Below are 26,450 nucleotides of genomic sequence, written 5' to 3'. Positions count from 1 at the left end.
AAATTGTTAGCTTCTCTGTAAGATAAGAACAATTTGTAAAAAAAAAAAAATTCTTAAAAATGAAGCATTTGCTCCTTTCAAGGAGAATCTTCCACCAAAGCTCTCTAAAAGCAAAGGCCTTCCTAATCTCACACCAAAATTTCAGTGCAAGTATAGGCTGGGTGCAAGTTTAGACTAGAACCCAGTATGACAGTTTTTTTCTGCTTGGTGGCTTATAGGAGCTCTACAGAAGTGGTTAACATGGCACTGACGGCTGGTCTGCTGCTTTGTGGTGTCTGGTGGCCCCTAGTGGAAGCTCATCTCCTTCACCCCCCACCACCCAGCTCACCTCCAAAGAGAACTAATAGCGGATCAGGTATAAGGACATTTTATTAGCAGTTGAACTAATAGGTGGGGCACTTCACTCTGCCAATAAGTGAGACATTTACAACACTCAAGGATATGGTATCTTACTAGACTTTGTATAGCACATAAGAATTACTTTGGCCACAAACTGAGATGAGCAAATGGATCTTTATTTTTTTGTTTCTGTCTCAAACTCCCCCTTCCTGTTTGTAACAGAAGCTTCATCTTAGACTGGGTAAAATCAGACAAACCAGAGCTTCTTTCTATGGTTTCGTCCAGAGAGCTTTTATCTATGTCACCCTGAGTCTTACGGAGCTCCTTTGATAAGGAGGACTTATCTCATCTGTAGCCACCATCACTTCTGCACCTCACTGGGATGCTTGTACATCAGCCCCAGTCCTGGTTGCCTGTGTCTATCTTCCCTAGCATTCCTGGAGATGTCACAGCTCCCTGTGTGGTCACCACATCTGAGTCCTCTTCTGGCCCACTGGTCTTCACTCAGATAGGTGAGAGGGCTTCTCTAAGGTAGCACTGGAGAGAGGGGCTTCCAGATGTTCTCCCATGCCACCCTGCGGCTGTGGGAAAGGCAGTGGGGGCATTTCAGGTTCTCTTTTCAGAGAGACACACCATATACCAAGCTGCATGGTGCAAGAGAACTGCAAGGCTTAACATTTTCTTGGGCTTTCCTAAGAAGTGAGACACAGATCCTCTCTGTCCTAGGACCCACACTGAAGTGTAGTTGCCCCGGTCACTGCCCAAAACCCAACTACCCAACTCCCTACAGGAGTGCACAGGACACTTCTCCAGCCTAGATGGGTGGATGAAGCTGGCCCATCTCCCCAGCTTCTCATTTCTGGCACACACAAACTCTAACACTTTCTCTCACCTCTACCTCTCATGGCTCTTATCTTTGTCATGAGTTTTAAAAAGCCAAGTACTGCTTTGTTCTTTTTGAGGTTCTCATCTGCTGCAGTTCTAAAGCAAGGTTAGGCACTGAATGGAAGAGACCCAAGGTCACAAGAGTTAACTGAATGAGAAACAGCAGTTGATACGTTCAAATATTACATTTTCCAGCCACATTTGTCGCTGTCATGAAGATGGAGAAGTGGGACGTTTGGGCCTCCTCCCAGCCAGGAGAGGGCTCATCCCAGTCTTTCTGTCTCTCTGTCTCTCCCCCCAGCCACCCAGAGGCCCAGGACTCTTCTAAGGAGATGCACATTCACCACTTATTCTTCCTGCCAAGCCACTGAGGTATGAAGGTACCAACAACTGGCCTGAAAATGCCTCTGCTGGAAGTTCAACTGAGTTAATTCAGCTCTTGATCTTACAGTCAAAAGGTAAAAATCTCTCTGGCTTCCTTCCTTTAGCCCAGACAAAAGACAGCCACCATGTAGTCCACCCTAGAGCACTAGAATTTTGCAAGTATGTTTGAGCTCCAGGAGTTACTTTGTACTGAGGACATCAGGAGGCCTCCATGCTGGAGCTGGCAATTACCTTGGCCTTAAGGGGTGGGAAGGAGGGGCAAATGGAATTCCAGCGAGAGGGATCAGCATGAAAAAAAAGTCAAGACTCTGAGAAACAAATTGAGGGTTTTAGAGGGGAGCGGGGTAGGGGCATGGGTTAGCCTGGTGATGGGTATTAAAGAGGGCACGTATTGAATGGAGCACTGGGTATTATACGCAAACAATGAATCATGGAACACTACATTAAAAACTAATGATGTAATGTATGGTGATTAACATAACATAATAAAATAAAATAAAATAAAATAAAAAAGTCAAGAATTGGGAACACATGTGGAGGAACAAGGGAAAAAGGGAGGTTAAAAATGACCCCAGGTTTCCATTCCAGGGTTATCAGGCAGATGGTGAAGCTCTGAACAGAACCACGGCTCATCATTTGGCATTTATCTTAGGCAGCCATGTGTTCTATTTTTCTTTATATATCTGGCCTTCTTGAAAACAAAGATCACCCTTGATTCATTCATTTATTCATGTGTCTTCCTTACAACCTTAAAGAAAATAACCAGTATACACTGTAATACCAGAGAACGTGCCATGGAAGATAGACCTCAAGCTGCTCTTTGGTTTTTCTTCATTAAAAGGAGTGTTGCCAAAATTGTAGGTTGCTGTTTTTCTCAAACTCTATTTTAAGCTTTGCAGATTAGGGGAAATCTATGTTATTGCCTCCCTACATATTTTAAACTACAATTTGGGTGGGATTAGTATACCTTAAATCATGAATATTTAATGGTTTAACCTTCAAGATATTATTGCAACCCTTCAAAAATATTCTTTTTCAGGGTCCTTTGACTCATTTGCTATTTACCTTGTCAACAAGGGAGCTTCTCCTAACACAAGAAAAATGGGGCTTTACCTGTTGTAAATAGATTCTAATAATTTCTTTGAGTTCACCTGGAAATATAGAAATGTCTAACTGCCAAAGCACATCCTGATTCCATTTTTTATAGTCAAAAGACATACAAGAGAGAAACCAATAAAAATGCCCTTTCATTTTGTCTGAAACACAACACTACCCTCAGTTTTTCTCATCATACCAGAGAATTCCCTCTGGCCAGGCTGATTCCAGTTCAGCTCAGCAGGGTGCACTGACCTGTGTTCCCTTCAGAAGTCCTCTTTTCCCATCTTCTCCCCATTACCCAAGAGGTTGGGCTTGTTTTTTGCAAGAACAATAGCCTTCAGTTTTATCCTCCAAATCAAAGACAAGAGTATCAAGAATTAGTGCATATTCCATGCAGAGTAGTGAACTGAGCATTTGGGTAAAGAGCCCAGTGATTTCTGGAGAGTTTTGAAATCCTAACTTATGGACAGCTAAAGAAACTATCTGGAAGCCTGCACTTGACCTCTGCCACTTACTTGAGAGTATCTGAAAAATTCTTGGTATCATCAGGAGGGATAAAAAAAATCATCTGTCTTTCCCACTAAAGATATTTGCCTGCATGGAAGTCTAAAATCCAATACTTAAACTTTTCCGCAAGGTGTCTTTACCTTTGCTCATTCTCTCCCAATCTCCTTTCCTAAAACCCAGAGAGAAACACCACACAAGGCTCATGCTCTTAAAAAACAGATGAGCACAGTTACTCCAACAAAGTCCCCATGGTCTTTCGTTAGACTGACCCATGTATCTCCACCTGACAGAGAACTTTTTTCTTTGTATATCTTGTAACCAGTACTGTTTGCTCCTACTCCAGAGTCAGTGAAGTCTGTGGCCCAACCCAAGATCATGTAGGACTAGACAGATAGGAAGCAGCAGCTCCCAGGCCAATGTTTCCTAGGGATTTTTATCACCTCTTCATTCAACTTAGAATCCCAGAGTTTAAGAACTATAAGAAATGTGAACACCATTTAGCCCTATCCTGAGAGGCTCTACCCCTTCAAGGACCTCTCCCAGACCCACAAAGTTCAGACAGAAGAGGGAAGTTGGGCAAATAAGCCAACTGCATTGAATTTCTTCTTACACAGCTCATTCAGTCCTTGGGTATTTTGACTGCTAGCTACCTCAATTCCAAATTTACTTCTCCCATTTCCTCTGCAGCCTACCATCTCCAGCCCCACATGGTATTTGTCTTGCCTTGTTGGTCCTCAGCTTCTCTGTTCCATTTCCTAGCTTCCACTCAGCATTTTCCTTCTGGACAAATCTTCTCAGCACTCCTAACCTGCTAGTTAGCCCACTTTGGCTTATCCTAAAACCTCCCTATTCTTGAACCAAGGGAGCCCATGAGTCTGGGTTCTCAAAAGTCTGACTCCTTTGTTGCATAAATGAAGAAATTGAGACCAAAGTCGCATTCATGACCAAGGAAGATATGAACCCTGGCTCCAAACTATGAGCTCATTCTTCTATATACATTTTAGAATAAATCAATAAAATTACCCCTTTATCTTAGCGTGATCTCCACTACTAGTCTTTACCCTCATCTCTCCAACCTTCAAATTCTGGGCTCTTTTTTTTTTTGCCTAACCTTGTTAAGGATGTACCCTTATTCTTTCTCCCATTGTATTGCCTGGAACTCAAATCTGATGGCTGGGATAGCCATCCTAGACCCTGTGATGAGGGCCCCACACTGGGCACAGTAGAGTGATAATCTAGAAGGAGACTGGTCTCTGAAGACACCAAGGAATTATCAAATTGGACTTCACTCCTCCAGACTTCATTCATGTAAAAGAAAAATTTAAAGTATATATTTTCATTTCTTACACTAAAAGCAACAAATGTAGGCACTCCTGGGTGGATCAGACAGTTAAGCCTCTGACTCTTGATTTTAGCTCGGGTCATGATCTCAGTCTTGGGATCGAGCCCTGTGTTAGGCTCCATGCTCAGTGGGGAGTCTGCTTGAGGATTCTCTCTCCCTCTCCTTCTGCCCCTCCCCCTGCTTGTGCATGCTCTCTCTCTCTCTCAAATATAAATAAATCTTTTAAAAATAAATAAAAGGGGCACCTGGGTGGCTCAGTCAGTTAAGCATCTGCCTTCAGCTCAGATCATGATCCCAGGGTCCTGGGATCCAAGCCCTGCATCAGGCTCCCTGCTCAGAGGAGAGCCTGCTTCTCCCTCTCCCTCTGCCTGCCACTCTGCCTACTTGTGCTTGCTCTTTCTGTCAAATAAATACATAAAATCTTTTTATAAACAAACAAATAAATAAATAAATAAAAGCTATAAATGTAGCCCCAGCTAAAACAGGGAACATATGATAAGGAATGGAAGAGCAGAAAGAACAAAGGGGCCTAGGTCTCTGATGCTGACATTAAGCTTCCACATACCTGCCCTGGTCTTACTTTACTTGGAGAAAAATAAAGCTTCGAAAATTATTTAGGGCTTCATGGAGGAGGTGGGATTTGAGTCTGAGTTTCCATAGGGGGAGATGCTTCTCTACTTGGGTGGCTTCTTGAGCAACTGGTAACTCTTTCTGTGGGGTTGGGGTTGCCATGGTCAAGCCTGTGTAATGCAGAGGCATTCCCACTCCCACAGATGCCCAGATTGCCTGAGCTATTTTCCAACACCAGCTTCCTAAAAGAAACTGTGAAAATGCTCACAGCCCTCAAGTTCTAAGCCTGGGCTTGATGCAATGGTTTCTCTAGGTCCCCTTTGTGAGAAAGGACAGGAAAGGACCCAGGGGAAAAGCAGAAATCTCTGAGTCTAACTCAGTGATTTACTGTAACCAACCTGGAACCGTTAAAGCAAAACACAAACACATTTCAGGGCCATTCCCCCAGCTTCTCACCCAGCGCTGGGCCTTTTCAATGTTTACTGTGCAGCCATCTGTGAATATCTTTGTGAAACTAGTTAAAGCCTTTTATGAGACCCTAAACTTCTAGTTACACTAATTTCCCCCCCACATGAATTAGGACTTGAGTAAACAAAAGGCAGACTTGAGAACGGAGAGCAATTGTGTGGTGTTAAATAGTGCATTTAACAGGGCCTGGCCCACAGTTTTTTCCGTTCCCATCCCTGGGTGTGCAGGCAACGCTGAAGCCCATATAACGGACTCTTTATGTGGTACTTGGTTAGAAAAACGTATTGACAAAGAATCACAGACAAATCATGGCCATGACCTTTAGTGCTCAAACAAGATTTTCCTTGGGAGTGATTTAATTGCCCATGCAGCTTGCTGGCTGCACACATGAGTGGCCTTTCTGCCTTTCCAAAGGCCACGGCTGGGCCAGTCTGGTTTGCCTTTCCTGTGAATGTTTGGCCAAGTGCTGCTCCTACAATGAGCCTCCGTTGTGCCATGTAAGGATAAACAGCACATGGCATCCAGCTGGACTCAGCAAGCTCGAAAGATTGCTTCCCAAGCACCTGCTGCCCAAGCCGACCTTGGATCTGACAGTGCGCCTGGCCTCAGACTCATCATGCAGATGACTGGTGCAGATGCCCATGCCAAACCTGTGACCTGCAGCAACATGGCAGGACTTCGACTACCAGGTGTCAGAGTGGGGCCTGGGGTTGCAGGGTGAGGCAAAATATGCTTGTTTTGCCCTTCCCAATCCCTAAGTGCACTGCCTGCCTTCCCTTCCCCTGAGCTCCCTTTGGCCTCTTCATTGCCCTGAGCTCCAAGAAAACAGAAGCCAGACACAAAAGGCCCGCTATTCTGTGATTCCATTTACATGAGTTACCCACAATAGGCAAATCTACAGCAACCAAAAGCAGGTTATAGGTTGCAAGGACCTAGGGGGAAAAGAAGAATGGGGAGGGACTGCTTAATGGGTACAGGGTTTCTGTCTGAAGTAATGAGAAAGTTCTGGAACTAGAAGTGATAGTTGCACATCATTGTGAAGGTACTAATGCCACCAAATTTTGCACCTTAAAATGGTTAGACTGGAGCACCTGGGTGGCTCAGTTGGTTAAGCGGCTGCCTTCAGCTCAGGTCATGACTCCAGGGTCCTGGGATCATCGGGCTCCCTGCTCTGCGGGGAGCCTGCTTCTCCCTCTCCCTCTGCCTGCTTCTCTGCCTACTTGTGCTCTCTCTCTATCTCTCTGTCAAATAAATAAATAAAATCTTTAAAAAAAATAAATAAAATGGTTAGAATGAAGTTTTATGTTATGCATATTTTACTACAATTTTTTAAATATGACTGAAGGATTGTAATGGAGGAAGAAAAAAGATGGATTTCCTTACTCCTGAGGCCCCAGAAGACAAAACTGAGACCAATAAGACAGTTTTCCGGAGGCAGATTTCAGCTCATAGTGTAAGTAGAGGGGGAAAGTGCCATTTATAACAGGCCTACTGTGAGCCAGGCACCCCTGAGACCTCATTTCCTTGAAGCCCACACTCTGTGAGGGGGGTTATTGTCCTTATTCTATAGCTCAGGAAATAATGACTCCAAGAACTATAACTATTTTCCCAAGGGCACAGATCTAATAAGAAGTGGAAGTAAGTTTTGAACCCAGGCTTTCCTACTCCATAATCCATACCCTTTATAATACACTTGTGCCCGGCAACTTTTCTACCAAAGTACCCCTAATGTCCCTTAGGACAAGGGAAATCATGCATCAGGGTGAATGCGCAGATTCCAAAGGAGCTGCTGAGTGTAATCCTCATGTTTTAGCTTATAAATTCCTGTAAATTTCACATGCCTACTCTATTATTTTATCTGAGGGTTTTTCTTCAATATTAAAATAAGTTTCTGTCCAAATTTACTAGTGAAAATATCACCCTGGGAAGATGGTCTGTGTTTATCCTAGAGCCTCCCAACCACCTTCACATACCTCAGGGGTCAGCTTATTCCAGTTTGAGAAGTTGGTACTAAACTGGCTGCTTTCCAAAAGAGAGGGGAAGGAGAAGGAGGAGGTAGGGAGGTGGGGAAGGAGAGTCCTTCATCCCTTCTCCTGATGACAATTGGATTTTGCTACCTTTGGGGATGTTGTAACTTCAGCTGCTTACAGATAGATGGAAAGCAAGAGGTCTTATTATTTCTTCTCTAATCACTCTATTTGGGTAGCTACTTACCTGATTTGTACGTGACGTCAGTGTCCAGCTAAAAGGCGTTTCTGGTGGGAGACTCAATAAAGCATGACACTACGGTTGCAGGAGTTATGTGCAAGAGTGGACTTTGCCATCGCCTGCTTCTCCTGGGAGAGCCTGGTGACATTAACTTGAATGATTTTAAATAATGACTGAGACTGGATAGGGAAAGAAATTTCACAGGCTTCAAGAAAGTGAAAAGAACACTAAACTGACAGCCAAGAAATTTCTGCCCGGCACTGTCCCTGACTCAGCTGATTAAATAGGACAAGGCAGTCTTCCTTTTTAAGCCTTACTTATCTATACTTATCTTCCTCTTCCATCTAGAATGCAATTTATATGAGGCAAGTATATTTAGTCAGGAACATTGGTAACAAATGACAGAAATCAAATGCAGACTAACTTCAGTAAGAAATGACTATATTGGCTCTGTTATGAGGACAGCGAGATAGCCCACAGGATAGAAGTAGCAATCTGACATTGGAAAGGAATCTAGAGCTGCTGTCCGGGGACTTCTGAAGAAATCGCCCTCTTCCAGCTAAGGGGAGGATGAACACTGTGTGGAGGAGGGTCAGCAGCAGCAATGGAGACAACAGGGGACACACAGTGCTTCGTGGTGAAGTTGCAGGGCCGGCACCTTGACCAAAGTAACCCAGAGCAAGGGCAATCAGAAGAAAGTAATGCCAGCTGATTTCAGGAGAAGAGGAACAGTCAGGTCACCATTATATAAAAACGAAGATGGGCACATTGATGAGCAAGATGAAAATGACAAAGAGGATAAAGACATGGGCCAGGAGGGTGATGATACGAATCAATCTCATAGCAGTCTCAGAAGGACCAACCCACAAATAGCATCAATGTTACCTGGATTGGCCAGTCACCATCTTTGGCCCCACTGGACCAAATAATACTAAAAGAGAGCTCATTAGTCAAAAAGAGTTGATAAATGACAAATTCAGGAAAACCTAAGATGAAGTAAATATAGTTTCTAGTGATTTTTAAAGTTCAATTCAATCTGTCATAAAAGTCTTTAGAATAACATCACTGCACAAGGTCTCGTCTATCAAAAAATAGAGTAACATGGACAAAGATTGGGGTTGGGGTGGGGAATTTAAGTTATCTGAATTATTCAGAGTAATCAAATCAATCATGCATGACACTGTAAGTTGCCTCCCTTCCTCCTTGTTGGTGAGTCCAGATTTTTTTTTTTTTGTCTCTAGTCTTTTAAAGGAAGGTTTTATTTTTTTTTATTATGTTCAGTTAGCCAACATATAGTACATCATTAGTTTTTGATGTAGTGTTCAACAATTCATTATTTGTGTATAACACCCAGTGTTGAATTCAGATTTTGTTCAGACATTTATCTTTCCATGTGCTCATAGAAAGGAATGATCCACAATGGGTTTATAGGTTTAGTACAATTATGGTAATTCTATTCCCCCTTGATATGTGATCCAACCCTGGTCTCTGGGGTGGGAAGGGGTTTGGAAACAGTTCTCCCTGCTAATAAAAAGATCATTAGGGGACAGTCCCTTCATTGCCTAGACATTGGTAGCTATATGCGATGCCTGGAACTGAGGCAGCCATCTGGTAAAAAAGAGAATAGTGACCTAAAAACCAAGTTTATATGCCAAACGTAACATGCTAAAATTCTACCTTTCCACCTAGATCCTGATATTTGTGAAGTGGACAATCATTTTGGAACTGCTCTGTCTTGTTTGTTTGTTTGTTTAGGAGAGGGAAAGAGGTAGGGGGCAGGGGCAGAGGAAGAGGGAGAGAATCTTAAGCAGGTTCCTTGCCCAGCACAGAGCCCAATGTGGGGCTTGATCTCACAACCCTGATCATGACCTAAGCCGAAACCAAGAATTGGACACTTAGCTGACTAAGCCACCCAGGTGTCCTTCTATTTTAATAATAGTAAAAATACAGTCATATTCTTATTGGCTTTGTTATCATTACAATCATCTCAGTTAATATAAGAGCAAAACACTGAATTCGCTTCCTATTACTCTTTCCTCCCTATAATTATTCTCTGTATAGTAGCCAAACTAGTGCTCTTTAAATTCAGATTTTTTAGAGATTGTATTTATTTATTTATTCATTCATTCATTCATTCATTCATTTATTTGAGAGAGAGAGAGCACAAGTAGGGGAGGGGAGGGGCAGAGAAAGAGGGAGAGGCAGGCTTCTCATTGAGCAGGGAGCCTGATACCACGCTGGATCCCAAGACCCTGAGATCATGACCTGAGCTGAAGGCAGATGCTTAACCAATTGGGCCTCCCTGGCATCCCTAAATTCGAGTTTAATGATGCCATTCAGATGTTTAAAACTCTCCAAAGTCTTCCCTGAGCTCCTAGAAAAAATCATCCCCAGGCCAAGGACTGTAAGCTTTACATAGTCTCCAATCTCATCTTACTGCACTTTCTCCTTCCTACTTCCCTTGTTTCTACCATCACTTTTATTTCTGCCTTCAACACCCTAAGCTTTTTCTCATCAGGGGTTTTGTTCTGGCTGTTTCTTCTGCTGGGCTTCTTGCTCTCCAGATCTCCACATGGTTAGTTCTTTCTTGTCCTTCAGACATCAACTCAAGCATCACCCCTCGGTGAAGTCCTCCTTGAACACTCAGGCAGAATTAGTTATCTCCTCTACCTTGAGTCAGACTTTATCACATCGCCTTCAATGTTACTTCTTCGTAGCACTTATACTATTTGCAGTTATGATGATTATTTATTTGCTTACTAATCTGTTTTTATTCCATCTCCCTAGTACATAAGAACCAAAAGAACAGGACTTTGTCTTCCCCATAATTTTGCCCACCCTTAGAAAAGTGTCTCTAACGTCATCAATTCTCAATAATAATTGTTGAATGAAGGGAAGGAAGAAAGAAAAGGATAAAGAAAAAGAAGGGAGGGAAGGAGCTAGACAGAGAAAGGAAGGAAGCAAGGAAGGTAGGTAGGTCTGTGGAGCCAGGCATGCTAGTACCTTAGCTTCAGGGGCTAAAATAAGGGATTTAAAAGATCTCCAGATTTAAAACACACTGACTTCTAATTTACTATATCAGGATGAGTCCTTGTCTACACAACCAGAGTTAACAGAAGACCCTATATGTGCATATATTGTTTCATGTTGGGAGAGGAGAGACAATAGACCTCAGCTACCCACTTTGCTTTGGAAGCATCTCTGGCTAATTAGTGGCCAATGTCTTTCCACCATTCCATAGTATGCTCTGCTGTCTATCAAAGTCCTTTCCCCCTCAGCCATCAGGAAAAGATGGCTGCTTCTAGCATAAAGGCAGCCTCTATTTCCTCTATTCAGATAGTCATTCAACCACATGAGCAGCCACTGTGATCACAACACCAATACACACGATGGATGAACCATAGTCAGACTGGCAGTATAATGGCACAACAGAGGAAGACCTACTTTGGTGAGAAGAGGTCTCTCATCTTCCATATAAGGGACAGTAACTTACAAGAAAAAAAAACATGTTCTTGGCTCCAAATTACTCTTTGGTGGTGCATTTTTAAGGGATAATTATATTGGTGTGTTTCCTTTCCCCTAATAAGTTTGTTTATAAAAATATTGAGCATGCATTACACATCAACATAAATAACTCCCCCCATATCTTTGTCCTCCAAATTTTTCAGTTAATTAAACTAATTTGTCTGTTTTTCTGAATTGGAAACTCTTACTGTCATCCTTTCCAATCACTACTTATTTAAATTTCATCCTTGGCCAGTTTCATGATAATGTTTATCTGCTCCAGAGGATTTGAAATGAGAGTAACACACAGGAATCCCATTTAAATTCTTTCTTGAAGCTGAAAAAAGCCAAGAATCAACTGGCCAGTTAGATAACACAATTTCCCTCGTAGGATATTTGCTTAAGATAGCTGGGAGCTAATTTAATTCCAGAGTTGCTTATTTACAGTTTTCTGTGAGGGATTCCCTGCAGTTAAGAGTGAACTGGGTAGAGAGATTCTAAAGAAGCATTTTTTGAGACCATTCTCTAAGTACATTATTTCTAAAGAAAATAAAAAGCTGTACAATTTGCTGTCAACATTCCACTCTGGCCAGTTCCCAAATAGAAAGACACTCAAGACCACCTAGATTTATGTTTGGTATTTCATTAATTCGTTTGGAAAGAAATGACTCCATGATCTTGACTCCTTTGAAGTGTTAGCTTCAAAAGCTCAATCAGCACTGGAATGCCATGGAGAGCAGAAGAGAATCATCCAGAAGACTTATGGCAAGGAAGACCAATGTTTTACATGGTTTTGCTTTTGTGTCGCTGTTGTCAGTTCCCTAGCCATGCCTGCACAGCATAATCTAGCCCCTGCCTACCTCACCTTTTCAGCTTCCCTTGAGCCCCTCTTTTCCATAGCTCTCAACCACCCACCTTACCCAATTCCCTCAACCCCTCTTCACCCATCTCACCCCTATCCAGCTACACTGATGCCTTTCAGTTCCTTCACCAAGCTAATTCTAGCTCATGCTCAGGTCTCAAACCAAAGGCACTTCTCTGGGCTGCCTTCCCCAACACTCCTGTCTACTTCAGGTTGCCTGCTGTACTCACCTGCAGAGCTCTCCAAGTCTCCTTCTTGCCACTTAGCACACTCATGACTGATTAGTTATCTATGAAACACTTTGTTTAAAGGAAGCATCCTTCCCCTTCTAGGTTGTAAGTTGCACAAATAGCAAAGACTGGTCATTATTGTTCACTGCTATATCCAATTCTTAACACAGTGACTGGCACACAGAAAGTGTTAAATACTTGTTGACTCAATAACAAGTTGAAAAATGTTAAATAATTCCCTTAAACTCAATGATCCCTTCCATATCAAAGATTATATGATTCTGTAATTCTGTGCAACACAGAAATACAACTGTAACAAGCCAATACTTGAATGAGGGATCAAGGAAATTGGCCTGGTAAGGAGATAAAGGTGAGTGGGGAGCAAACAATCAGCTTTAGCAGCTACTGTTGCCAGGCACTGGATTAAGTGTTTGGGGGTAGCTTATCTCAACCCATTAACACAAAAATCCTTCAGCTTTGCTCATTTTTCCCATTATGTAGATTAGAAAATTGAGGCCAAACAGATAGTAAAGGGTGAGGCAGCTTGAATCCAAAACTTGATTATTTGCTACATACTGTAAGTTAGATCTGAGCTTTTAGTTTAAGGGGAGGAGAAGTGGCATAGAGACTGAAAAGGAAGTGACAGAGTGGGAAGACATCTGGTTTTTTCCCCAATCTCTGTGTTTTGCCTGTTCTCTCATTTTACACAGCTCCTCACCCACTCCTCCCCAAACACACACATATATATAATCACACACCTAACACTGCAGATCTCCCTCTGAGAAGGCTGTTTCCGGAATTCTTGGTGCTCACTTCCACAGTTGATTTGGACCAGAAACTTTGGTCCTCTCTCTGCACTGTTACCCCTTCTCCACTTTTTTCTTGGGTCTTTTTTCAAGCTTTGCATGATTTAACACTCATTTGTGTGCCTGTTAAGTCATCATTCCCATTTCATGTTCTGAACAGAATTACACTTTTAATAAATTATAACAATCAGCTCCAACTGAGTTTGAGGATAGGCCTCACTTTTTGTTCCCACAAAGCCATCTTTGTTCCCACCTCCTGGAAAAGAGATGGATACAGTGTTCTACCCCAGCCAAAAATAAATTCAAGCAAAAACAAGACATCACGGAAAAGCAGAAAGCACTCAGTGTTGCTGGCACAAGCCCAGGCAGCCTGGACAGGGATGGGAATGAGGAGGTTAATGGTGTCCTGATGTAGGAGCTGGGGCCAGATGCAAGGTCTTCCTCTACTCTTCCTAGCCCCTCCTGCCTGTGGCTTTAAGGATCTCGTGCTAGAGGTGAGTCTGTGAGTTCCTTTCCCTTGAGTCCTAGAAGTCTTCAATTTTTTCTTCCTTCTTTGTTTATTGGGTTTGTGAAGCTATATCTACTCTCCTAAAATTCTACTCACAGGGCAAGGTAACTTTGCTAAGGTTTCCAGGCCATATCTAAAACAGGACACGTGAACTTCCAACATAAACTCAGAAAGGAAAGCAGCTGAAGTTGAGGTTCTGTTCTCTGCAGGAGAACTTCACCCTTTCGGTCAGAACTACCATCTTCCAGTAATTCACCAAAATAACCAACACAAAGGGAAAGAGGAGAGGCACACACAGTGCATTCTCTAGGCCTTTTAGAAACCATGGCTTTGTTCCTTCTGCCACATACATGTGAACCTATAGGAAACATGATACTGTATACATCAAGAGAATGGGCTCTGTTCAGAAAGGAACTTCCCAAAAATGTTAACCACAGCAAAACTGGAAGAGTCTACAATGTTGCCCATCATGCTGCTGACATTGTTGTAAACAAACAAGGGCAAGATTCTAGACAAGAGAATTAGTGAATGTATTGAGCAAACTCAGCCCTCTAAGAGCCCAGATAGCTTCCTGCAGCATGTGAAGGAAAATGATCATAAAAAGAAAGGAGCCAAAGAGAAAGGTGTTTAGGTTCAAGTGAAGCATGGGCCTGCTCTACACTTTGTGAGAACTGATAGAAACAGGCCTGAGCTGCTGGAACCCCTTCCTATGAATTCATGATGACCATAAAAAACAGACCCCTGGACCATGAAAAAATTTTGAAAAAATTCCTAAACAAGTTCACTAAAATTAAGACAAATACATTTGTATTAATATTTGTATTAAATAGATTAATTCTCTTTTAAGATAGACAATACATTTTTACAAATTAAAAAGATAAATGCTGAGTTTCCACTTCTGGTAATGAATGGCTAAGGATTATCCATCAGACCAACCACCCAGAAGTGTTAGAGTCACCAAAATCTGGCAGAAATTAGAGGGATGTTAACACTGGGAAGAATGGACAGGCCCTGGGTAAGTTTTGTTTTTTATACAGTATTTTGCTAGAAGGCAGTCCCCAGTAAGTGTTGCGGAGTTGCAGGGTTCTTGTCTCACAGAGTCAAAGAATGAATCTCCCGGACAAAAGGGTGAAGTGAAGTGAAAGTTTATTAAGGGAAGGTGAAAACAGAAAGGAAAGAAAAAAGCTCTCTAGAGTGAGAGGGGTCCTGAATGGGTTGCCACTGTGGGTGCTTATGGTTGGTCTTATATAGAAATCTGAGCAGGGAACTTGGTAAATTTCAGGTCAATAACATGATGGATTTGTCAGTATTATGAGAATATCCTGTCTATATGTAGAATGAACAAAGTGTTCTTGTAAATATCATGAGACTAAACAAGGTATTCCTTTCTCTCTAGTTAATATCTTGTGTATTTCTTCATACCTAGGACTTCTGTGAGCCTGGTTTTGTAGTCCCTGTGTGAGCCTAGTCATGTCTCTACCTGTCTCTCCCTACCTAGCCTCACCTGTCTCTTGCTCATAAGCACCACTTGGGATGCTGAATTTGGGGCTACTACAGCATCTGAAAAGTGAAGAGGCATCAAGTGGGAAGATATGAAGGCTAGAGGGGACCCAATGGCTGGATCATCTTAATGCTCCTTCACTCACTGCTCTGGCTCCTGGGCTGGGAGTACTCAAAAGCTAGGATTGCTCACTGGAACACCTTCACATGATGTCTCTGTGATAAGAAAAAATCTGTGTCCTAAGATGGCCGACCAAGCCAGCAAGGGAGTCCCAGCCCCTACCCCAGGGCCCTTCCGGGTTCTTCCCTCTGCTCTGCTTCCTGTGCTCACCAATCCGGGTTCCTCTCCTTGCTCCACTTCACGCATGCGCCAAGAGTGCCCAGTATGCTGAAGTAGAAGTGTATAAATTACCCCCTTTGTTTGTGCTTGGGGCTCAGACCTTTGAAGATCACTCTCCTCTGAGCCTGCCAACGTTAAATAAACTTCCTGTCCTCCAAGTGCCGCTTTGTTCTTCCGTCAGGCGATCCAGTCCAGGTTCCATAACATCTACATGGCTTGGCTTTCTCACAGCATTGAGGACTCAAGGCTATTGGCCTTCTTACATGAAGATTTGGATTCCAAGCATAAAATTTACAGCTAAAAAACAGAAGCTTCATTGATTTTCATAACCTAACTCAAAAGTCACATGGCATCTCTTCTGCTGCATTATATTGGTTACAAGTGAATCACAAACCCTCAAAATTCAAGGGGAGGGAAATTAGACTTCAATCTTGATGGAGTGTGGTAAAGTTCTAGAAAAGAGATACCCTTATGACCATTTTGGGAAAATACAATCTGTCACAAAAATCAATGACTTAAGATTCCACCATAAGAAGTTGAAAAAGAAAAGGAAAATAAATCCAAAGGAAGTAGAAAGGAGGAAATAATAAAGATAAGAGCAGTTGTAAATGAAATGGAAAAAAAAAAACAGAAAAATCAAAAAGCCAAAACTTGATTGTTTGGAAAACAATTATAAAATTGATAAATCTCTAATTTGACCAATTAAGAGAAAAAGGAGAGAAAATAGAAACTACTAGTTTCAAGAATGAAGGTGAAAGAGGGGATATCATTACTGATTCTATAGACATTAAAAGGACAAAAAGGGAATATTTTGAACGAGTTAAAATATTTTCTACAACTTAGTTGAAAGTACAAATTCCTTGGGCGCCTGGGTGGCTCAGTTGGTTAAGTGACTGCCTTCGGCTCAGGTCATGATCCTGGAGTCCTGGGATCGAGTCCCACATCGAGTTCCCTGCTCGGCAGGGAGTCTGCTTCTCCCTCTGACCCTCTTCCCTCTCGTGCTCTCTATCTCTCATTCTCTCTCTCAAATAAATAAATAAAATCTTTAAAAAAAAAAGTACAAATTCCTTGAGAAATACAACTTACTAAAATGATGCAAAATAAGAAATATGAATAGTCTCCTACATATCTATTAAAGAAATTAAATCTATTATCAAAAACTTTCCCACAAAAAAACCTCCAGGCCCAAATGATTTTACTGGTGAGTTCTATTAAAGATTCATAGAAGAACTAATATAAATGTTAACACAAACTCTTTAAGAAAATAGAAAGTAGGGTGCCTGGTTGGCTCAGTCATTAAGCGTCTGCCTTCGGCTCAGGTCGTGATCCCAGGGCCCTGGGATTGAGTCCCTCATTGGGCTTCCTGTTTGGCAGGAAGCCTGCTTCTCCCTCTCCCACTCCCCCGCTTGTGTTCCTGCTCTCGCTGTGTCTCTCTCTCTGTCAAATAAATAAATAAAATCTTAAAAAAAAAGAAAGAAAATAAAAAGTAATAGATTGCTTCCCAATGCATGTATGAGGTTTACATAACCTTGATATAAAGTTTGACAAAGAAATTCCAAAAAAAATTACAAAATAATATCTCTCACAAAAACAAAAACATCTCCAATGAAATATTAATAAATACAGCAATATTTAAAAATGGTAATATATACCATGATTAATTGGAGTTTATCCCAGATATGAAAGATTGGTCTAACATTGGAAAATCAATGTAATTCATCATATTAACAGATTAAGGGAGACACACACAAAAAAGCATTTGATAAAATTCAATGCCCATTATGCTAGAATCTCTCAGCAAATTAGGAACAGAAGGGAACTACCTCAATCTAATAAAGAGCATCTAAGAAAAAAAAAAACACCATTATCATTATTCTCAATGATAAAATATTGAATACTTTACCCATAAGATCGAGAAAAGGGCATTTTCATTACTTCTTTCAAGTATTGTACTGGAGGTCCTAACTAGTGCAGTAGGCAAGAAAGCAGAAAGGCATGATGATCAGAAAGGAAGGAGTAAAACTGTCTAATCACAGATTACATCATTCTTCGTTTAGAAAACTCTGTGGAATCTACAAATCAACATCAGAACTACCAAGAGAATTTTTCAGGGTCAAGATACAAAAATCAATTGTATTTTCATATATTGGTTGGTAGCAAACAAATGGAAAATAAACAGTTTTAAAACTCTATTTAAGTTAGCTTCAAAAGTCATAAAATACTATGGAATAAATGTATCAAAAGATGTGTAAGATATAAAAACTGCAAACTACTGCTGAAAGAAACTAAGGAGAAAGACATTAATTATGTGGAAATTTCTATAATATTTAGAAAAACATGTTAAAAATGTATCATGTTCATTGATTGGAAGACTACATTGTTATGGTGCCATTTCTTCCAAAATCCCAGTAAAAATTCCAGTCTTTTCTGTAAAAATTAACAAGTTGTTTCTAAATTATATAGGGAAATGCAAAGGACCTAGAATAGCCAAGACAATCTTGCAAAGAGGAACAACTTTAGAGTATTTACACTAACCAACTTCAAGATTTACTCTAAAGCTATAGTAATCAAGACAGTATAGAACTGGCATACAAGTAGAAAAATAAATCAATGCCAGGCACTTATAAAATCATTTGTATTTCAACCAAAGAACCAAACAATCAATGGAGAAAGAAAGTTTTTTTAACAAATGGTCCTGGAACAATTGGATATCCTTATGGGAGAAAAATATAGTAGCCTCAACCCCTTCTACACACCATACATAAAATTTAATGTGAAATAGTTGATAAATGTAAACACAGATCCTAAAACTATAAATTTTCTATAAGAAAACAGGAAAATATCTTCACAAATCATAGCTAGGCAAAGGTTTCTTAAACAGGAGAGAAAGCAATAGCCATAAAGGAAAAATGATAAGTTAGACTTCATCTAAATTAAAAATGTCTGCTCATCAAAGCCAATGTTACGAAAATGGATAGGCAAGCCACAGACTGGGGAAAAAAATCATTTCAGAGTGTATGTCTAACAAAGGATTTACATTCAGAATATATGAAGTACACCTAGACTTTAATAATAAAAAGACACTGCAATTTTTCAAAGTGGAGGAAGCATAAGAAATAAAGATTAAATTTAGTATGGGATCCTAGATAGAACCTGGAGCAGAAAAAAGGACAATGGTAGGGAAACTGGTCTATTTGAATCAATTCAATAGCTTAGTTAACAGTATTGTGCCATTCGTTTCCTGTTTGTGATAATTACACAGTGATTTCATGTGATGTTAACAGCAGAAGAAGAAGCTAGATGAAACATATAGAGGAACTCTGTACTATTTTTGCAACTTTCCTGTGAGTCTAAAATTAGTTCAAAATAAAAAGTTTTTTTAAATGGGTAAATGATTTGAACAGAACTTCCCAAAAGAAGATATGTGAGTGGCCAATAGCACATGAAAAAGTGCTCAAGTAATTACCAGTTAGAAAAAGGCAAATTAAAACCACAATTCCAGTCCACAACCAAGAGACTAACTAAAATGAAAAAGATTGATAACACCCAGTGATGGCAAGGATGCAGAGCAGTTGCATAAACAACACTCACACGTGTTGGTGAAAACATAAAAATGTCCAACCACTTGTGGAAAGGCCTGAAGATTTTATAAAACAAAACATATACCAATCCTATCACCCAGTAATTTTACTCCTACATATTTATCCCCCCAAATGAAAGCATATGGCCACAAAAAGATCTGCACTGGAATGTTCACATCAGTTTCATTTGCAATAGTTCCAGACTGGACACATTTCAGGTGTCCATCAACAGGAGAATAGCTAAACAAAGTGTTATAGTCATACAAGGTAAGACTATTCATAAATGAAAAGGAACAGACCTACTAAGACACTCAACAACATGGATGAATCTCAAAAACATTATGCTGAGTGAAAGAAGTCTTGTACAAGAGAATAAAAAATACATCAAAATATTTATATTAAGTTTTAAAGCAGGAAAAATTAACCTATAGAAAAAACAAAATCAGAACAGTGGTTGCCTCTGGGGGTTATGGCAATGGTCATTGACTAGGGAGTGGCATGAGAAATTTTCTGGGGGGTGATAATGTTCTATTTCTTGATGGGGATTTTGGGTTATAGAGCTGTATGCATTTGTGTTGGTTCACAAACTGGCCCCCGGACATGGAGGTCAGGGAGAGACCAAAGAAAGAGGTCTCCCAATTGGTAGGTGGCAGGTGTAACAAGCAAGGAAACTTACTTATGAGTCTTGTCTTGGGCTGCCACAAGAGACGTAGATCTCTTCCCCACTTGCTAGAATCTTAAAAATTTATGTATAGGCCTTAACTGGGTTCAGTCATGGTCACTGTACAGGTGGCCTCAGCAACACCTTACTCTCTCATGGCTCCCACTGTGGAAAGAGTAGATGGAGTGTATATTCCAAGGACAAGGGAAGGGGGTAAGGAGCCTCGTCCTGCTGGCAGGTCAACCAGAGGTCCTGTTCTCTCAATGACCTCGTCCAACAATTTGTCAAAGTTACCAAACGATGCACTTAAACTTTATATATTTCACTGCATGTAAATTTCACTTAAAAAAAAAGAACCATAAACAAACAGTGAACTTTAGCTAATGATATTCCTGCTAAAGTTTAAGAATGAAATATACTGATACATTTAATCTACTTTGAAATGCGTTTTGAAATGAATTGATAGAGGGGTAGGTAAATAGATATATGACAAAACAAATACAAAAAAATGTTCATTTTTAAATCTAGACTGTGGGCACATGAGTATCCAATGTATAATTCTTTCAATTTTTCTGCATATTTGAAATTTTACTTCTGAGGGAAAAAAAGATTAAGGCAGAATTTTTTTTGATCTTGAGTATTTTTTTTCATTTTTTTATTTAAATTCAATTAACCAACATATAATACATAGTTAGTTTCAGATGTAGCGTTTGGTAATTTATCAGTTCCGTATAACACCCAGTGCTCATCACATCACAAATTTATTTTTTAATATGAAATCATTTTGTAGTTCAGATAGTGTAAGACAAGTTTGAAGTTAATGATAACTTCATTATATAATAAGTATTTCTTTGCATAACTATTTCTTCACATGCAGTCTGTGTCAGTATCACTGCATTTATAGAGAGTAATAACTAACTTAAATTGAGGTTTCTCTACACACCTGCATTATTCTAAGCACATGGGATGGGTTACCTCATTTAATCTTCACAGCAAACAGCCCCACCACTAACCCACTTGGCAACACACTGCAAATTAGAAAACAGCGTTCCTTCCTTGAGATACTTTACTGCTGTTTGCCAGAAAATTGTCATTATAACTCCACACATCTACAATGGCTCCAAGGTGAATGATGTCCCTGGGGTTGAGCAATGCACGGCAGCTTACACAGTAGTAACTGGTGGCCCTGACAAGAACCCTGTGAAGTACAATTCCTATCCACCAGAGTTAATATTTAGCCAATGCCACAAATACAGCAGTACAGGTTGCTTAAAATATTGAAATATTTATTAGTGCTAAAAACTTAAAACTTGAGCCCAACCATGTGTCTGCAGCCACTCTGATCATGTGGGCCCATTACTTAGGACCCTCTTGATTCCCCATGTTCAGCATCTAAAGGATTAGCAGAGCAGAGGGTTCCAGATCCTTGCTCCAGAGCTCTGACCAATGTCTGCTGTGATTGGTCTAAGTGTTCAGTAACTGTAAAGATTATTAAAGTTTAACAGTATGCTTGATTATCCCCAGCTTACTGCTCAGGAAACTGGGACCCACAAAGATAAATTATGAGAGCTTTCAAAGCTAACAAGCTGTAGAAAAAAAGATTTGAATTCAGTAGTCTCACCTCAGACTTGGCTACCATCCCTCATGGCCTCCATCATAAAGCTTTCACTGAGAGGTTCCCCCCCAAATTGCCCTCCTTACCTACCTTGATCAGCCCTGGTGGCCAGTTCCATGGACTGTCCTAAAACACACTGGCTTTTGGGTGACTCTAACTAAAAGAAATGCCCGTGAGAGGTGCTAAGTGAACAGTCTCCCCTCGGGAAGGCTTTGGGCAGAAATGCTGATGCACAACTGTCATGAGTCTGGGTTCATTGAGGCCACATGCACAGCTCAGGCTGTCTCTCGGACCAAGGAGGGCTGGAATGCCTGCTTGCTGATTCCAACATAACCTGGAATGGATCTGCAGCAACTTCTAGATGCCTAGGGTACATGCTGCTGTTGACAGTGTTTGAAAATCCTGTGACTTTGCCTCCCAAGAGCTCTGGGGTCCTCAAATAAAACAGACCCCAGTGGCCCCTTGCGATCTCCTTCCTGGGAGTGGGTGGGTCTAATGAATCCTATCCTAGCTTTTCCTCACATTAAGGCCAGACCTGATCTAACAGGAGAATACAGGTGTGATTGCTTCCCTCAGGCATTGCACATTGAGCTGCAGGTGATAATTAACACCGAAAGAACAAGAATAACCAACACAATGGTTTTTCTTATCCTTCCCAAAACAAGACTAGGTCAGTTTTTTTTTAGACTAATCTTTGTGGTGGCTACTATTTCTTTTTAACCCACATACCATACACCTTTCTTAGAGTAACTGGCCACAGAAATGGTCTTGGGATCATCAGAACGAACCGATCAAAATCCTTCCTTGGGATCTTTTCCTTCTCTGATTACAAAGCCATAAGGGTATAAGTCCAAAGCTTATACAGGTCATATTCCAACTCTACCCAATGGCCCATTAGTGTGCTCTAGGAGTGAAGAAAGACAAACTTGGCAGAGAGAGGCAAAGCCAGAAATAAAGACAGGAAAACAGAGGGAGCCCCGAGAGCTTTCAAGTTCCTTACTCCAAGTAACTCCAAGGGTCGGCTCCTGCCCTTCCCAGAATTTGGCTATGAGAGTCTATACAACCCCTTTTGGCTTAAGTAAGTTGAGTTGGGTTTCTGTCACTTACACTCAAAAGAACTCTAATTGCATCACACTCCTATTAGGCATTCAGAATCAATACGTGAATGCTGGATGGGTGGGAGGATTAATTCCTGATAGCATTTAAAGTAGAATTGGGTCTTGAAAGATGATAGAATTTAGATAAGTAAATTGGGGCAAGAACAATGTACATCAACTCGAGCAATGCCACCTTGATAGTAATACAAATAATTCAGCAGCTACCACAATGCCTAGTGAATAGAAAATTCAGGGGGGAGGGATGCCCAGGTGGTTCAGTTGGTTAAGCGTCTGCCTTCAGCTCAGGTCATGATCCCCAAATCCTGGGATCGAGTCCCACATCGGGCTCCTTGCTCAGCAGGGAGCCTGCATCTCCCTCTGCCTGCACCTCTCTCTCAATCTCTTTCTCTCTGACAAATAAATAAATAAAGTCTTTTTAAAAAATAAAAATAAATAGAAATAAATAAAAAAGAAAATTCAGGGGGAAATGCTTGTTAGAATAATTAATAAGTGAATGAATAAAGAAATGAGTGTGGCACTGGGGCAGGAGTACATGCCTATCCAACGGCCAAGAAGAAAGACACACACATACACACATCAGAAAGCTGATAGGCAGGTCCCTGGGTGTCTCGGTCCATTAAATGTCTGCCTTTGGCTCAGGTCAGGATCCCAGAGTCCTGGAATCAAGCCCCAGATCAGGCTCCCTGCTCAGTGGGGAGTCTGCTTCTCGTTCTTCCTCTCCCCATGCCCCTCTTCCCCCATTCATGTTCTCTCTCTCTCTGTCTCAAATAAATAAAATCTTTTAAAAAATAAAAATAAAATAAAATAAGAACGCTGATAGGGCTATACAAACTATATGAAATAATCCATATAAAAGACAAAATAGGCCATTATTCTACTGGGGGGTGCAAATGTCAAAATTAACAATTTTTCTTAGCAACATAAAAAAATAAACCTGAGGCTTGCCATCTTACAGAGATATCTAATACTCCTTTGTCTGCATCATCTGTACCTTCATCCTCCAACCATTTTCATTGTTATGCTTATGAATAAATGGATAACTTCATGTAAAAAGAAGAAGCAGTAGAAGGGTTCTGACCAGGTGGGGAACAGAACAAAAACTATATTTAAGGAAGATCTATCTGCTTTGCCCAGTGGGTAGGTTGGTTAAGATGAGTGGATACCTGTAGAATGTTAGTTGGGATGGGAGAGGGGAGGGGTCCAAACCCATTCGCAATGCAGCCAGAGAGGAAAGGATGAAGGCAGGAGATATTTGAAAGAAATAGGGGGAAAAAACAAACAAACAAACAAACAAACAAACAAAAAACCGATATTATTGATTGACTGGGTATGAAGGATAAAAGAGAAGAGAGTGGGAAAGATCTTGAGCCCGTATATATGGTATTTCCCATCAGAATGTCAGTATCTTGTCCAGTTGCATCTTCCAAATAAGAGAAATGGTAAATACCATTCTATTCTGATACTCTCCAGAAGTCAGCCACCTTGAACCATGGTACTAAGACAATTGTCATTATGAAGGGCTTTCTGTGGCTTTGTGTTCATGCAAGTGGAGAAGAGATGAGAATTACTGCTCGGAGCCCCACAGTCTGGCTGTAATTTATCATGTGCGCCCAGCTGATAGCTGGGTTGTTTGTCTTCCATATAAACCTCCTATCTCCCACACTGGACCAAAAAGAGCTTCAGAGAAGTCCCTTCTCTGGGGCAAAATATGTTCATGACCACTAACTGACAGAATTAAAAAAAAAATGCCAAGTTGCTATAGGAAAAATACCTACCTCCTTTTGGACAATGTTCCCCCCTCTGCCACCTTGACCAGTATTCCCTGTACCCATTCAGGTCTGGATTGTTGCCTGTGGCAAAAAATGCTGGGAGTCAACCCAATATCCGTCTCTTCCCACCATGCTGCCCTTACTTAGTAACAGAATATATGCAGTCTAACTAAAAGATTACATTTCCCAGCCTCCCTTGGAGCTGGCTCCATGGTGGGTATGGCTTTTTTGCTCTTCCCCTCTGTCCTACCTCCTGAAAGTCAGAGAAGAGGACTGGAGTTCCAACAACTTTCCTAGACTATGAGATGACACTGGGAATGGCAACCCCATGCTAACCCCATGCTAACAAGATAGGGCAGAAAGGTAGAGGGCCCAAGTCCCTGAACACAGTCCCATTGCCATGACAACTTGGGGCTGCCTATCATTGGATGTCTATTATCAAACATTTAGGCTAATTGCATCTACGCCTGTTGAAAGGACCACTTCATAGATTTGGAAACTGAGTCTCAGAGAGTTTTAAGAGATTTACCCAAAGTCTTATGTCCTATCGGTGACCTGAAACCAGTCCCTGGGTCTTCAATGCTTCTACATCAGAAGGACTTAACAGAAAAGTCCTAGAGGTAGCTTTCAGCTGCAGAACACCATGGATCAGCTTTGGTTTAATTTTTCTCTCTCATCATGCCCTGAGTTCCCTCTAGAGGAGTCTTACCACCACACATAGGTGCTTCCCAACAAACATCAAATGTCTGTTCTACCCTATGAGAAAGGAACTTATAAACTGTACCACCAAGAGGTGAAAAGCCATAAACCAGTGTTATGACCATAAAGTTCTGTGGCTAAGCTTCAGAAATCAGGGCAGACCTTCTCCATCCACACCAGAAAAATGGGAAGGCTGAGCAGTCTCCTCAGAAGGAAAAAGAAGAGATGTCATCACTAGAGTTTGTAACTGTCCCATTGACCAGGACCTGAGGGCCTTTCACTTGTTCTTAGAAAAAGCCACAGCAACAACAAATTGAGTACCACACACCCACTGACCCACCCAAAAACAAGGACTGCAGCCTACGGTCCAAAAATTCCAGACACTAAAATCTTCAGCCTTACTAATGGAATACCTCCATCTTTAAACATTTATGGTGTTGTTTTGTATAAGGCATTCTCTCTACTTGTTTGTTGTGATTATAAAACAATTATCAAAACCACTTACATTTGTGTTTATTTTCTATTCTGTCTTCTCCCCTGACTCCATGTTTTCCTCTCCCCCAAAGTCATTCATTTCAAAAAAAATCTGTTGGAGACATATGTTAAAAAGGAGGAGGAGAAGAAGGAGAAGGGGAAGGAGGAAGAGGAGAAAGGAGGAGAGGGGGAAGAAGGAAGAGGAGGAGGAAGGGGGCAAGGAAATTCCTACTCCCATTTGTGCCACGGGTTGTAGAAGATTTGGGAATTGACCCTACTTGCAAGCTAACCAGTTAGGCTACCACCATTTCATAGATGCTAACAGAAGGCACAAGATTTGTAGGTCAGAGACAAAGGACTTTCTTACTCAGTGCAAGCAGCATGAGCCCCATGTTTGCATTGACTCCCCTTAACCCCCAAGCCACAAGTCCCGTGAGGGAGATGCAGAATAGCCCAGATGGCCACTGTGCCCGCAGTGGGTTTGCATCTTAGCTAAGGAACCCCAATCTTAGGAAACCCCAATCTTATAACAGGGCTGCTAGCAAACGTGCCCAACCCTTGCCCAGAGGGTGACATTTTTCTTATACAGAACAGGAAACAATGCTACCCTCTGCCCCAGAGGGAGATATTTTATCTTCTAAGGCTGTTTGCTATACAAACATTCTTGAAAAGATAGTCCAGCACAAAAGCTGTCAGAAGCCATGCAGAAACATGAAGGACCCATGAAGAATCCCAACACTCTTTTGCACACTCTCTCATGAAACCGTATTACTTTGCTTCTTTTAATGCTACTTTCAGTTTAGAAGTAAACCTCACGGTGATTTTTTGATGAATATCTCTCTCCATAAAACTGTAAACTCATAAAAGTTGTCAACACTTGCTACTTTTGTTCCTTCCACCTTGCTCAGCTCCTAGTAAGTGTCTGGCACACTGTAGGAACTCAACAAATCAATGAATAGCCTCGCTAGGGGTGGCTGGCAAA

Source organism: Callorhinus ursinus, unplaced genomic scaffold (genome assembly GCF_003265705.2).
Source record: "Callorhinus ursinus isolate GAN/ISIS: 27379988/994484 unplaced genomic scaffold, GSC_fseal_2.0 scaffold39, whole genome shotgun sequence".
In the NCBI taxonomy this organism is placed as follows: domain Eukaryota; kingdom Metazoa; phylum Chordata; class Mammalia; order Carnivora; family Otariidae; genus Callorhinus; species Callorhinus ursinus.
The sequence above is the reverse complement of the archived record's forward strand: the minus strand, read 5'-3'. Positions refer to the sequence as shown.